This window comes from Taudactylus pleione, unplaced genomic scaffold, assembly GCF_031769625.1.
Source record: "Taudactylus pleione unplaced genomic scaffold, aTauple2 ptg001691l, whole genome shotgun sequence".
Classification (NCBI taxonomy): domain Eukaryota; kingdom Metazoa; phylum Chordata; class Amphibia; order Anura; family Myobatrachidae; genus Taudactylus; species Taudactylus pleione.
In genome coordinates, this window is record NW_028286088.1 from 946,763 (window position 1) to 961,980 (window position 15,218).

Here is a 15,218-nt window from a genome sequence, read left to right on the forward strand (position 1 = left end):
CTGATAGTGATGTATATAGCCTAGGTAGTATGAGCCAGGATTACTGAGTGTATAGAGGAGAGATATCACCAGGTGACAGTGACTGATGTACAGGACTCTTATAGAGACACAATAGGTGACTGTATAATACTATTACCTGATAGTGATGTATATAGCCTAGGTACTGTGAGCCAGGATTACTGAGTGTATAGAGAGATATCACCAGGTGACAGTGACTGATGTACAGGACTCTTATAGAGACACAATAGGTGACTGTATTATACTATTACCTGATAGTGATGTATATAGCCTAGGTAGTGTGATCCAGGATTACTGAGTGTATAGAGAGAGAGATATCACCAGGTGACAGTGACTGATGTACAGGACTCTTATAGAGACACAATAGGTGACTGTATTATACTATTACCTGATAGTGATGTATATAGCCTAGGTAGTGTGAGCCAGGATTACTGAGTGTATAGAGAGAGAGATATCACCAGGTGACAGTGACTGATGTACAGGACTCTTATAGAGACACAATAGGTGACTGTATTATACTATTACCTGATAGTGATGTATATAGCCTAGGTAGTGTGAGCCAGGATTACTTAGTGTATAGAGAGATATCACCAGGTGACAGTGACTGATGTACAGGACTCTTATAGAGACACAATAGGTGACTGTATTATACTATTACCTGATAGTGATGTATATAGCCTAGGTAGTGTGAGCCAGGATTACTGATTGTATAGAGAGATATCACCAGGTGACAGTGACTGATGTACAGGACTCTTATAGAGACACAATAGGTGACTGTATTATACTATTACCTGATAGTGATGTATATAGCCTAGGTAGTGTGATCCAGGATTACTGAGTGTATAGAGGGAGAGATATCACCAGGTGACAGTGACTGATGTACAGGACTCTTATAGAGACACAATAGGTGACTGTATTATACTATTACCTGATAGTGATGTATATAGCCTAGGTAGTGTGAGCCAGGATTACTGAGTGTATAGAGAGATATCACCAGGTGACAGTGACTGATGTACAGGACTCTTATAGAGACACAATAGGTGACTGTATTATACTATTACCTGATAGTGATGTATATAGCCTAGGTAGTGTGATCCAGGATTACTGAGTGTATAGAGGGAGAGATATCACCAGGTGACAGTGACTGATGTACAGGACTCTTATAGAGACACAATAGGTGACTGTATTATACTATTACCTGATAGTGATGTATATAGCCTAGGTAGTGTGAGCCAGGATTACTGAGTGTATAGAGGAGAGATATCACCAGGTGACAGTGACTGATGTACAGGACTCTTATAGAGACACAATAGGTGACTGTATTATACTATTACCTGATAGTGATGTATATAGCCTAGGTAGTGTGATCCAGGATTACTGAGTGTATAGAGAGATATCACCAGGTGACAGTGACTGATGTACAGGACTCTTATAGAGACACAATAGGTGACTGTATTATACTATTACCTGATAGTGATGTATATAGCCTAGGTAGTGTGAGCCAGGATTACTGAGTGTATAGAGGAGAGATATCACCAGGTGACAGTGACAGATGTACAGGGCTCTTATAGAGATACAATAGGTGACTGTATTATACTATTACCTGATAGTGATGTATATAGCCTAGGTAGTGTGATCCAGGATTACTGAGTGTATAGAGAGATATCACCAGGTGACAGTGACTGATGTACAGGGCTCTTATAGAGACACAATAGGTGACTGTATTATACTATTACCTGATAGTGATGTATATAGCCTAGGTAGTGTGAGCCAGGATTACTGAGTGTATAGAGGGAGAGATATCACCAGGTGACAGTGACTGATGTACAGGACTCTTATAGAGACACAATAGGTGACTGTATTATACTATTACCTGATAGTGATGTATATAGCCTAGGTAGTGTGAGCCAGGATTACTGAGTGTATAGAGAGTAGGGATGTGCGCCGGACCATTTTTGCCGGATTTGGATTTGGTTCTAATTCGTCGTCCGGCTTTGGATTTGGATTTGGATTTGCCAAACTGCGGTGACTGGCTTTGGATTTGGATTTGGATTTGGATTTGGATTTTTTTACAAAAATTTACAAAAAAAGCTAAAATCACATAAATTGGTCTTTTTTTTCTTCCTAGAGTATTATTAACCTCAATAACATTAATTTCCAGTCAATTTAGACCATATCACAGCTTATAATATTGTTTTCAACATTATTGGCCAAAGGTTGCAGTGAGCTGACTGGTTACTAAGCGACAAAGCAGCGGCACAACGACACAGACACCACAGTATAAAGCACATCTATGACACATTGCCACACAGCAGTGGCAGAAATGAAAAGTAGTGCACCCACCCAGTGGGGTACGGCCAGCAGAGTCACAGTACTTGTTTACAAAGTGGGCTACGGCCCTAGGAGTCACAGTGCACAATCTTATTAGCATTACACCGCACATAGGGCCTGATTCACATTACACCATAAAGTAGTGTCTCTTATTTATGTTACGACACACAGTAGTGCCCCTTTTACACAATGCCCACAGTAGTGACCCTTTTACACAATGCCCACAGTAGCGGTGTCCCTTACACAATGTCCCCCAGCAGTGGTGCCCCCTATGCAGTCCCCTTAGTAGTACGGTCCACTATGCAGTGCCCCCAGTTGAATGCTCCCCAGTAGTATGCCCCCCATTAGCAGGCCCCCCCAGTAGTATGTCCCCCATTAGCAGGCCCCCCCAGTAGTATGCCCCCCATTAGCATGCCACCCAGTAGTATGCCCCCCCAGTAGTATGGCTCCCCCAGTAGTAGGCTGCCCCAGTAGCAGGCCCCCCCAGTAGTAGGCTGCTCCAGTAGTAGCCCCCCCTGTAGTATGGGCCCCCCCCTGTAGTATGGCCCCCCCTGTAGTAGGCCCCCCAGTAGTATGGCCCCCCCCAGTAGCAGGCCCCTCAGTAGTATGGCCCCCCCAGTAGCAGACCCCCCCAGTAGTATAGCCCCCCCCAGTAGCAGGCCCCTCTGTAGTATGGTCCCCCAGTAGTATAGCCCTGCCCAGTAGCAGACCCCCCCCAGTAGTGCAGACCCCCCCAGTAGTATAGCCCCCCCCCAGTAGCAGGCCCCTCTGTAGTATGGCCACCCAATAGTGCAGATCCCCCCCAGTAGTATGGCCCCCCCAGTAGCAGACCCCCCCCAGTAGTATAGCCCCCCCCAGTAGAAGGCCCCTCTGTAGTATGGCCCCCCCAGTAGTATTGCCTCCCCCAGTAGCAGACCCCCCCAGTAGTGCCCCCCCCCCCAGTAGTATAGCCCCCCCAGTAGCAGGCCCCTCTGTAGTATGGCCCCCCCAGTAGTATAGCCCCCCCCCCAGTAGCAGACCCCCCCAGTAGTGCAGACCCCCCCCCCCCCAGTAGCGCCCCCGGACCTTTGACAAGTAAAAAAATAAAAAAAATAAAACTTACCTGTATCCCCGCTCCCGCGCCGTCCGCTCTGTCACACGCTGAGGAGGGAGCCGGAAGACGGAGCTCATGTGTGAGCTCCAGCCGGCTCCCTCCGTGCAGCAGCCAATGAGAGTCTGTGTGACTCTCATTGGCTGCTGTAACAAACACACAGCTGCCGCTGGCGGCTGTGTGTCTGTGTCTGTGTAGGGCAGAGCGCTATCACTGCGCTCTGCCCTACACGCGAGGAGACCTGATGTCGGATTCTCTAGTGAGAATCCGACATCAGGCGGCCGCCGTTCGGCCCCGAACGAGGATCCGAGTCAGGCGGTGAACACCCGAACAGGGTTCGGGTGGACTCGGATCCCCAATGTTCGGAGCGGTTCGGATTCCACAGAATCCGAACCGCTCATCTCTAATAGAGAGATATCACCAGGTGACAGTGACTGATGTACAGGACTCTTATAGAGACACAATAGGTGACTGTATTATACTATTACCTGATAGTGATGTATATAGCCTAGGTAGTGTGAGCCAGGATTACTGAGTGTATAGAGGAGAGATATCACCAGGTGACAGTGACTGATGTACAGGACTCTTATAGAGACACAATAGGTGACTGTATTATACTATTACCTGATAGTGATGTATATAGCCTAGGTAGTGTGAGCCAGGATTACTGAGTGTATAGAGGAGAGATATCACCAGGTGACAGTGACTGATGTACAGGACTCTTATAGAGACACAATAGGTGACTGTATTATACTATTACCTGATAGTGATGTATATAGCCTAGGTAGTGTGAGCCAGGATTACTGAGTGTATAGAGGAGAGATATCACCAGGTGACAGTGACTGATGTACAATACTCTTATAGAGACACAATAGGTGACTGTATTATACTATTACCTGATAGTGATGTATATAGCCTAAGTAGTGTGAGCCAGGATTACTGAGTGTATAGGGGGAGATATCACCAGGTGACAGTGACTGATGTACAGGACTCTTATAGAGACACAATAGGTGACTGTATTATACTATTACCTGATAGTGATGTATATAGCCTAGGTAGTGTGAGCCAGGATTACTGATTGTATAGAGGGAGAGATATCACCAGGTGACAGTGACTGATGTACAGGACTCTTATAGAGACACAATAGGTGACTGTATTATACTATTACCTGATAGTGATGTATATAGCCTAGGTAGTGTGAGCCAGGATTACTGAGTGTATAGAGAGATATCACCAGGTGACAGTGACTGATGTACAGGACTCTTATAGAGACACAATAGGTGACTGTATTATACTATTACCTGATAGTGATGTATATAGCCTAGGTAGTGTGAGCCAGGATTACTGAGTGTATAGAGAGATATCACCAGGTGACAGTGACTGATGTACAGGACTCTTATAGAGACACAATAGGTGACTGTATTATACTATTACCTGATAGTGATGTATATAGCCTAGGTAGTGTGAGCCAGGATTACTGAGTGTATAGAGAGATATCACCAGGTGACAGTGACTGATGTACAGGACTCTTATAGAGACACAATAGGTGACTGTATTATACTATTACCTGATAGTGATGTATATAGCCTAGGTAGTGTGAGCCAGGATTACTGAGTGTATAGAGGGAGAGATATCACCAGGTGACAGTGACTGATGTACAGGACTCTTATAGAGACACAATAGGTGACTGTATTATACTATTACCTGATAGTGATGTATATAACCTAGGTAGTGTGAGCCAGGATTACTGAGTGTATAGAGGAGAGATATCACCAGGTGACAGTGACTGATGTACAGGACTCTTATAGAGACACAATAGGTGACTGTATTATACTATTACCTGATAGTGATGTATATAGCCTAGGTAGTGTGAGCCAGGATTACTGAGTGTATAGAGGAGAGATATCACCAGGTGACAGTGACTGATGTACAGGACTCTTATAGAGACACAATAGGTGACTGTATTATACTATTACCTGATAGTGATGTATATAGCCTAGGTAGTGTGAGCCAGGATTACTGAGTGTATAGAGGGAGAGATATCACCAGGTGACAGTGACTGATGTACAGGACTCTTATAGAGACACAATAGGTGACTGTATTATACTATTACCTGATAGTGATGTATAAAGCCTAGGTAGTGTGAGCCAGGATTACTGAGTGTATAGAGAGATATCACCAGGTGACAGTGACTGATGTACAGGGCTCTTATAGAGACACAATAGGTGACTGTATTATACTATTACCTGATAGTGATGTATATAGCCTAGGTAGTGTGAGCCAGGATTACTGAGTGTATAGAGAGATATCACCAGGTGACAGTGACTGATGTACAGGGCTCTTATAGAGACACAATAGGTGACTGTATTATACTATTACCTGATAGTGATGTATATAGCCTAGGTAGTGTGAGCCAGGATTACTGAGTGTATAGAGAGATATCACCAGGTGACAGTGACTGATGTACAGGACTCTTATAGAGACACAATAGGTGACTGTATTATACTATTACCTGATAGTGATGTATATAGCCTAGGTAGTGTGAGCCAGGATTACTGAGTGTATAGAGGAGAGATATCACCAGGTGACAGTGACTGATGTACAGGACTCTTATAGAGACACAATAGGTGACTGTATTATACTATTACCTGATAGTGATGTATATAGCCTAGGTAGTGTGATCCAGGATTACTGAGTGTATAGAGGGAGAGATATCACCAGGTGACAGTGACTGATGTACAGGGCTCTTATAGAGACACAATAGGTGACTGTATTATACTATTACCTGATAGTGATGTATATAGCCTAGGTAGTGTGATCCAGGATTACTGAGTGTATAGAGAGATATCACCAGGTGACAGTGACTGATGTACAGGACTCTTATAGAGACACAATAGGTGACTGTATTATACTATTACCTGATAGTGATGTATATAGCCTAGGTAGTGTGAGCCAGGATTACTGAGTGTATAGAGGAGAAATATCACCAGGTGACAGTGACTGATGTACAGGGCTCTTATAGAGACACAATAGGTGACTGTATTATACTATTACCTGATAGTGATGTATATAGCCTAGGTAGTGTGAGCCAGGATTACTGAGTGTATAGAGAGATATCACCAGGTGACAGTGACTGATGTACAGGGCTCTTATAGAGACACAATAGGTGACTGTATTATACTATTACCTGATAGTGATGTATATAGCCTAGGTAGTGTGAGCCAGGATTACTGAGTGTATAGAGAGATATCACCAGGTGACAGTGACTGATGTACAATACTCTTATAGAGACACAATAGGTGACTGTATTATACTATTACCTGATAGTGATGTATATAGCCTAAGTAGTGTGAGCCAGGATTACTGAGTGTATAGGGGGAGATATCACCAGGTGACAGTGACTGATGTACAGGACTCTTATAGAGACACAATAGGTGACTGTATTATACTATTACCTGATAGTGATGTATATAGCCTAGGTAGTGTGAGCCAGGATTACTGAGTGTATAGAGGAGAGATATCACCAGGTGACAGTGACTGATGTACAGGACTCTTATAGAGACACAATAGGTGACTGTATTATACTATTACCTGATAGTGATGTATATAGCCTAGGTAGTGTGAGCCAGGATTACTGACTGTATAGAGGGAGAGATATCACCAGGTGACAGTGACTGATGTACAGGACTCATAGAGACACAATAGTTGACTGTATAATACTATTACCTGATTGTGATGTATATAGCCTAGGTAGTGTGAGCCAGGATTACTGAGTGTATAGAGAGATATCACCAGGTGACAGTGACTGATGTACAGGACTCTTATAGAGACACAATAGGTGACTGTATTATACTATTACCTGATAGTGATGTATATAGCCTAGGTAGTGTGAGCCAGGATTACTGAGTGTATAGAGGAGAGATATCACCAGGTGACAGTGACTGATGTACAGGACTCTTATAGAGACACAATAGGTGACTGTATTATACTATTACCTGATAGTGATGTATATAGCCTAGGTAGTGTGAGCCAGGATTACTGAGTGTATAGAGGAGAGATATCACCAGGTGACAGTGACTGATGTACAGGACTCTTATAGAGACACAATAGGTGACTGTATTATACTATTACCTGATAGTGATGTATATAGCCTAGGTAGTGTGAGCCAGGATTACTTAGTGTATAGAGGGAGATATCACCAGGTGACAGTGACTGATGTACAGGACTCTTATAGAGACACAATAGGTGACTGTATTATACTATTACCTGATAGTGATGTATATAGCCTAGGTAGTGTGAGCCAGGATTACTGAGTGTATAGAGAGATATCACCAGGTGACAGTGACTGATGTACAGGACTCTTATAGAGACACAATAGGTGACTGTATTATTCTATTACCTGATAGTGATGTATATAGCCTAGGTAGTGTGAGCCAGGATTACTGAGTGTATAGGGGGAGATATCACCAGGTGACAGTGACTGATGTACAGGACTCTTATAGAGACACAATAGGTGACTGTATTATACTATTACCTGATAGTGATGTATATAGCCTAGGTAGTGTGAGCCAGGATTACTGATTGTATAGAGGGAGAGATATCACCAGGTGACAGTGACTGATGTACAGGACTCTTATAGAGACACAATAGGTGACTGTATTATACTATTACCTGATAGTGATGTATATAGCCTAGGTAGTGTGAGCCAGGATTACTGAGTGTATAGAGAGATATCACCAGGTGACAGTGACTGATGTACAGGACTCTTATAGAGACACAATAGGTGACTGTATTATACTATTACCTGATAGTGATGTATATAGCCTAGGTAGTGTGAGCCAGGATTACTGAGTGTATAGAGAGATATCACCAGGTGACAGTGACTGATGTACAGGACTCTTATAGAGACACAATAGGTGACTGTATTATACTATTACCTGATAGTGATGTATATAGCCTAGGTAGTGTGAGCCAGGATTACTGAGTGTATAGAGAGATATCACCAGGTGACAGTGACTGATGTACAGGACTCTTATAGAGACACAATAGGTGACTGTATTATACTATTACCTGATAGTGATGTATATAGCCTAGGTAGTGTGAGCCAGGATTACTGAGTGTATAGAGGAGAGATATCACCAGGTGACAGTGACTGATGTACAGGACTCTTATAGAGACACAATAGGTGACTGTATTATACTATTACCTGATAGTGATGTATATAGCCTAGGTAGTGTGAGCCAGGATTACTGAGTGTATAGAGGGAGAGATATCACCAGGTGACAGTGACTGATGTACAGGACTCTTATAGAGACACAATAGGTGACTGTATTATACTATTACCTGATAGTGATGTATAAAGCCTAGGTAGTGTGAGCCAGGATTACTGAGTGTATAGAGAGATATCACCAGGTGACAGTGACTGATGTACAGGGCTCTTATAGAGACACAATAGGTGACTGTATTATACTATTACCTGATAGTGATGTATATAGCCTAGGTAGTGTGAGCCAGGATTACTGAGTGTATAGAGAGATATCACCAGGTGACAGTGACTGATGTACAGGGCTCTTATAGAGACACAATAGGTGACTGTATTATACTATTACCTGATAGTGATGTATATAGCCTAGGTAGTGTGAGCCAGGATTACTGAGTGTATAGAGGAGAGATATCACCAGGTGACAGTGACTGATGTACAGGACTCTTATAGAGACACAATAGGTGACTGTATTATACTATTACCTGATAGTGATGTATATAGCCTAGGTAGTGTGATCCAGGATTACTGAGTGTATAGAGGGAGAGATATCACCAGGTGACAGTGACTGATGTACAGGGCTCTTATAGAGACACAATAGGTGACTGTATTATACTATTACCTGATAGTGATGTATATAGCCTAGGTAGTGTGATCCAGGATTACTGAGTGTATAGAGAGATATCACCAGGTGACAGTGACTGATGTACAGGACTCTTATAGAGACACAATAGGTGACTGTATTATACTATTACCTGATAGTGATGTATATAGCCTAGGTAGTGTGAGCCAGGATTACTGAGTGTATAGAGGAGAAATATCACCAGGTGACAGTGACTGATGTACAGGGCTCTTATAGAGACACAATAGGTGACTGTATTATACTATTACCTGATAGTGATGTATATAGCCTAGGTAGTGTGAGCCAGGATTACTGAGTGTATAGAGAGATATCACCAGGTGACAGTGACTGATGTACAGGGCTCTTATAGAGACACAATAGGTGACTGTATTATACTATTACCTGATAGTGATGTATATAGCCTAGGTAGTGTGAGCCAGGATTACTGAGTGTATAGAGAGATATCACCAGGTGACAGTGACTGATGTACAATACTCTTATAGAGACACAATAGGTGACTGTATTATACTATTACCTGATAGTGATGTATATAGCCTAAGTAGTGTGAGCCAGGATTACTGAGTGTATAGGGGGAGATATCACCAGGTGACAGTGACTGATGTACAGGACTCTTATAGAGACACAATAGGTGACTGTATTATACTATTACCTGATAGTGATGTATATAGCCTAGGTAGTGTGAGCCAGGATTACTGAGTGTATAGAGGAGAGATATCACCAGGTGACAGTGACTGATGTACAGGACTCTTATAGAGACACAATAGGTGACTGTATTATACTATTACCTGATAGTGATGTATATAGCCTAGGTAGTGTGAGCCAGGATTACTGACTGTATAGAGGGAGAGATATCACCAGGTGACAGTGACTGATGTACAGGACTCATAGAGACACAATAGTTGACTGTATAATACTATTACCTGATTGTGATGTATATAGCCTAGGTAGTGTGAGCCAGGATTACTGAGTGTATAGAGAGATATCACCAGGTGACAGTGACTGATGTACAGGACTCTTATAGAGACACAATAGGTGACTGTATTATACTATTACCTGATAGTGATGTATATAGCCTAGGTAGTGTGAGCCAGGATTACTGAGTGTATAGAGGAGAGATATCACCAGGTGACAGTGACTGATGTACAGGACTCTTATAGAGACACAATAGGTGACTGTATTATACTATTACCTGATAGTGATGTATATAGCCTAGGTAGTGTGAGCCAGGATTACTGAGTGTATAGAGGAGAGATATCACCAGGTGACAGTGACTGATGTACAGGACTCTTATAGAGACACAATAGGTGACTGTATTATACTATTACCTGATAGTGATGTATATAGCCTAGGTAGTGTGAGCCAGGATTACTTAGTGTATAGAGGGAGATATCACCAGGTGACAGTGACTGATGTACAGGACTCTTATAGAGACACAATAGGTGACTGTATTATACTATTACCTGATAGTGATGTATATAGCCTAGGTAGTGTGAGCCAGGATTACTGAGTGTATAGAGAGATATCACCAGGTGACAGTGACTGATGTACAGGACTCTTATAGAGACACAATAGGTGACTGTATTATTCTATTACCTGATAGTGATGTATATAGCCTAGGTAGTGTGAGCCAGGATTACTGAGTGTATAGAGAGATATCACCAGGTGACAGTGACTGATGTACAGGGCTCTTATAGAGACACAATAGGTGACTGTATTATACTATTACCTGATAGTGATGTATATAGCCTAGGTAGTGTGATCCAGGATTACTGAGTGTATAGAGGGAGAGATATCACCAGGTGACAGTGACTGATGTACAGGACTCTTATAGAGACACAATAGGTGACTGTATTATACTATTACCTGATAGTGATGTATATAACCTAGGTAGTGTGAGCCAGGATTACTGAGAGTATAGAGGAGAGATATCACCAGGTGACAGTGACTGATGTACAGGGCTCTTATAGAGACACAATAGGTGACTGTATTATACTATTACCTGATAGTGATGTATATAGCCTAGGTAGTGTGAGCCAGGATTTCTGAGTGTATAGAGGGAGATATCACCAGGTGACAGTGACTGATGTACAGGACTCTTATAGAGACACAATAGGTGACTGTATTATACTATTACCTGATAGTGATGTATATAGCCTAGGTAGTGTGAGCCAGGATTACTGAGTGTATAGGGGGAGAGATATCACCAGGTGACAGGGACTGATGTACAGGACTCTTATAGAGACACAATAGGTGACTGTATATACTATTACCTGATAGTGATGTATATAGCCTAGGTAGTGTGAGCCAGGATTACTGAGTGTATAGAGAGATATCACCAGGTGACAGTGACTGATGTACAGGACTCTTATAGAGACACAATAGGTGACTGTATTATACTATTACCTGATAGTGATGTATATAGCCTAGGTAGTGTGAGCCAGGATTACTGAGTGTATAGCGAGAGAGATATCACCAGGTGATAGTGACTGATGTACAGGACTCTTATAGAGACACAATAGGTGACTGTATTATACTATTACCTGATAGTGATGTATATAGCCTAGGTAGTGTGAGCCAGGATTACTGAGTGTATAGAGAGATATCACCAGGTGACAGTGACTGATGTACAGGGCTCTTATAGAGACACAATAGGAGACTGTATTATACTATTACCTGATAGTGATGTATATAGCCTAGGTAGTGTGAGCCAGGATTACTGAGTGTATAGAGGAGAGATATCACCAGGTGACAGTGACTGATGTACAGGACTCTTATAGAGACACAATAGGTGACTGTATTATACTATTACCTGATAGTGATGTATATAGCCTAGGTAGTGTGAGCCAGGATTACTGAGTGTATAGAGAGATATCACCAGGTGACAGTGACTGATGTACTGGACTCTTATAGAGACACAATAGGTGACTGTATTATACTATTACCTGATAGTGATGTATATAGCCTAGGTAGTGTGATCCAGGATTACTGAGTGTATAGAGGGAGAGATATCACCAGGTGACAGTGACTGATGTACAGGGCTCTTATAGAGACACAATAGGTGACTGTATTATACTATTACCTGATAGTGATGTATATAGCCTAGGTAGTGTGATCCAGGATTACTGAGTGTATAGAGGAGAGATATCACCAGGTGACAGTGACTGATGTACAGGACTCTTATAGAGACACAATAGGTGACTGTATTATACTATTACCTGATAGTGATGTATATAGCCTAGGTAGTGTGAGCCAGGATTACTGATTGTATAGAGGAGAGATATCACCAGGTGACAGTGACTGGTGTACAGGACTCTTATAGAGACACAATAGGTGACTGTATTATACTATTACCTGATAGTGATGTATATAGCCTAGGTAGTGTGATCCAGGATTACTGAGTGTATAGAGAGATATCACCAGGTGAGAGTGACTGATGTACAGGACTCTTATAGAGACACAATAGGTGACTGTATTATACTATTACCTGATAGTGATGTATATAGCCTAGGTAGTGTGAGCCAGGATTACTGAGTGTATAGAGAGATATCACCAGGTGAGAGTGACTGATGTACAGGACTCTTATAGAGACACAATAGGTGACTGTATTATACTATTACCTGATAGTGATGTATATAGCCTAGGTAGTGTGAGCCTGGATTACTGAGTGTATAGAGGGAGAGATATCACCTGGTGACAGTGACTGATGTACAGGGCTCTTATAGAGACACAATAGGTGACTGTATTATACTATTACCTGATAGTGATGTATATAGCCTAGGTAGTGTGAGCCAGGATTACTGAGTGTATAGAGAGATATCACCAGGTGACAGTGACTGATGTACAGGACTCTTATAGAGACACAATAGGTGACTGTATTATACTATTACCTGATAGTGATGTATATAGCCTAGGTAGTGTGAGCCAGGATTACTGAGTCTATAGAGAAATATCACCAGGTGACAGTGACTGATGTACAGGACTCTTATAGAGACAGAATAGGTGACTGTATTATACTATTACCTGATAGTGATGTATATAGCCTAGGTAGTGTGAGCCACGATTACTGAGTGTATAGAGGGAGATATCACCAGGTGACAGTGACTGATGTACAGGACTATTATAGAGACACAATAGGTGACTGTATTATACTATTACCTGATAGTGATGTATATAGCCTAGCTAGTGTGAGCCAGGATTACTGAGTGTATAGAGGAGAGGTATCACCAGGTGACAGTGACTGATGTACAATACTCTTATAGAGACACAATAGGTGACTGTATTATACTATTACCTGATAGTGATGTATATAGCCTAGGTAGTGTGAGCCAGGATTACTGAGTGTATAGAGGAGAGATATCACCAGGTGACAGTGACTGATGTACAGGACTCTTATAGAGACACAATAGGTGACTGTATTATACTATTACCTGATAGTGATGTATATAGCCTAGGTAGTGTGATCCAGGATTACTGAGTGTATAGGGGGAGATATCACCAGGTGACAGTGACTGATGTACAGGACTCTTATAGAGACACAATAGGTGACTGTATTATACTATTACCTGATAGTGATGTATATAGCCTAGGTAGTGTGAGCCAGGATTACTGAATGTATAGAGAGATATCACCAGGTGACAGTGACTGATGTACAGGACTCTTATAGAGACACAATAGGTGACTGTATTATACTATTACCTGATAGTGATGTATATAGCCTAGGTAGTGTGAGCCAGGATTATTGAGTGTATAGAGGAGAGATATCACCAGGTGACAGTGACTGATGTACAGGACTCTTATAGAGACACAATAGGTGACTGTATTATACTATTACCTGATAGTGGTGTATATAGCCTAGGTAGTGTGAGCCAGGATTACTGAGTGTATAGAGAGATATCACCAGGTGACAGTGACAGATGTACAGGACTCTTATAGAGACACAATAGGTGACTGTATTATACTATTACCTGATAGTGATGTATATAGCCTAGGTAGTGTGATCCAGGATTACTGAGTGTATAGAGGGAGAGATATCACCAGGTGACAGTGACTGATGTACAGGACTCTTATAGAGACACAATAGGTGACTGTATTATACTATTACCTGATAGTGATGTATATAGCCTAGGTAGTGTGAGCCAGGATTACTGAGTGTATAGAGAGATATCACCAGGTGACAGTGACTGATGTACAGGACTCTTATAGAGACACAATAGGTGACTGTATTATACTATTACCTGATAGTGATGTATATAGCCTAGGTAGTGTGAGCCAGGATTACTGAGTGTATAGAGGGAGAGATATCACCAGGTGACAGTGACTGATGTACAGGACTCTTATAGAGACACAATAGGTGACTGTATTATACTATTACCTGATAGTGATGTATATAGCCTAGGTAGTGTGAGCCAGGATTACTGAGTGTATAGAGAGATATCACCAGGTGAGAGTGACTGATGTACAGGACTCTTATAGAGACACAATAGGTGACTGTATTATACTATTACCTGATAGTGATGTATATAGCCTAGGTAGTGTGAGCCAGGATTACTGAGTGTATAGAGGAGAGATATCACCAGGTGACAGTGACTGGTGTACAGGACTCTTATAGAGACACAATAGGTGACTGTATTATACTATTACCTGATAGTGATGTATATAGCCTAGGTAGTGTGAGCCAGGATTACTGAGTGTATAGAGGAGAGATATCACCAGGTGACAGTGACTGATGTACAGGGCTCTTATAAAGACACAATAGGTGACTGTATTATACTATTACCTGATAGTGATGTATATAGCCTAGGTAGTGTGAGCCAGGATTACTGAGTGTATAGAGGAGAGATATCACCAGGTGACAGTGACTGATGTACAGGACTCTT

The 15,218-nt window shown here is 42.1% G+C and overlaps 1 protein-coding gene across 1 annotated transcript in view; it reads right to left on the reverse strand.

The window, feature by feature from the left end:
• GIPR (gastric inhibitory polypeptide receptor) overlaps nt 1–15,218 on the reverse strand; it is a 322,107-nt gene that overhangs the window by 305,685 nt on the left and 1,204 nt on the right. The gene's annotated exons all lie outside the window — the stretch shown is intronic.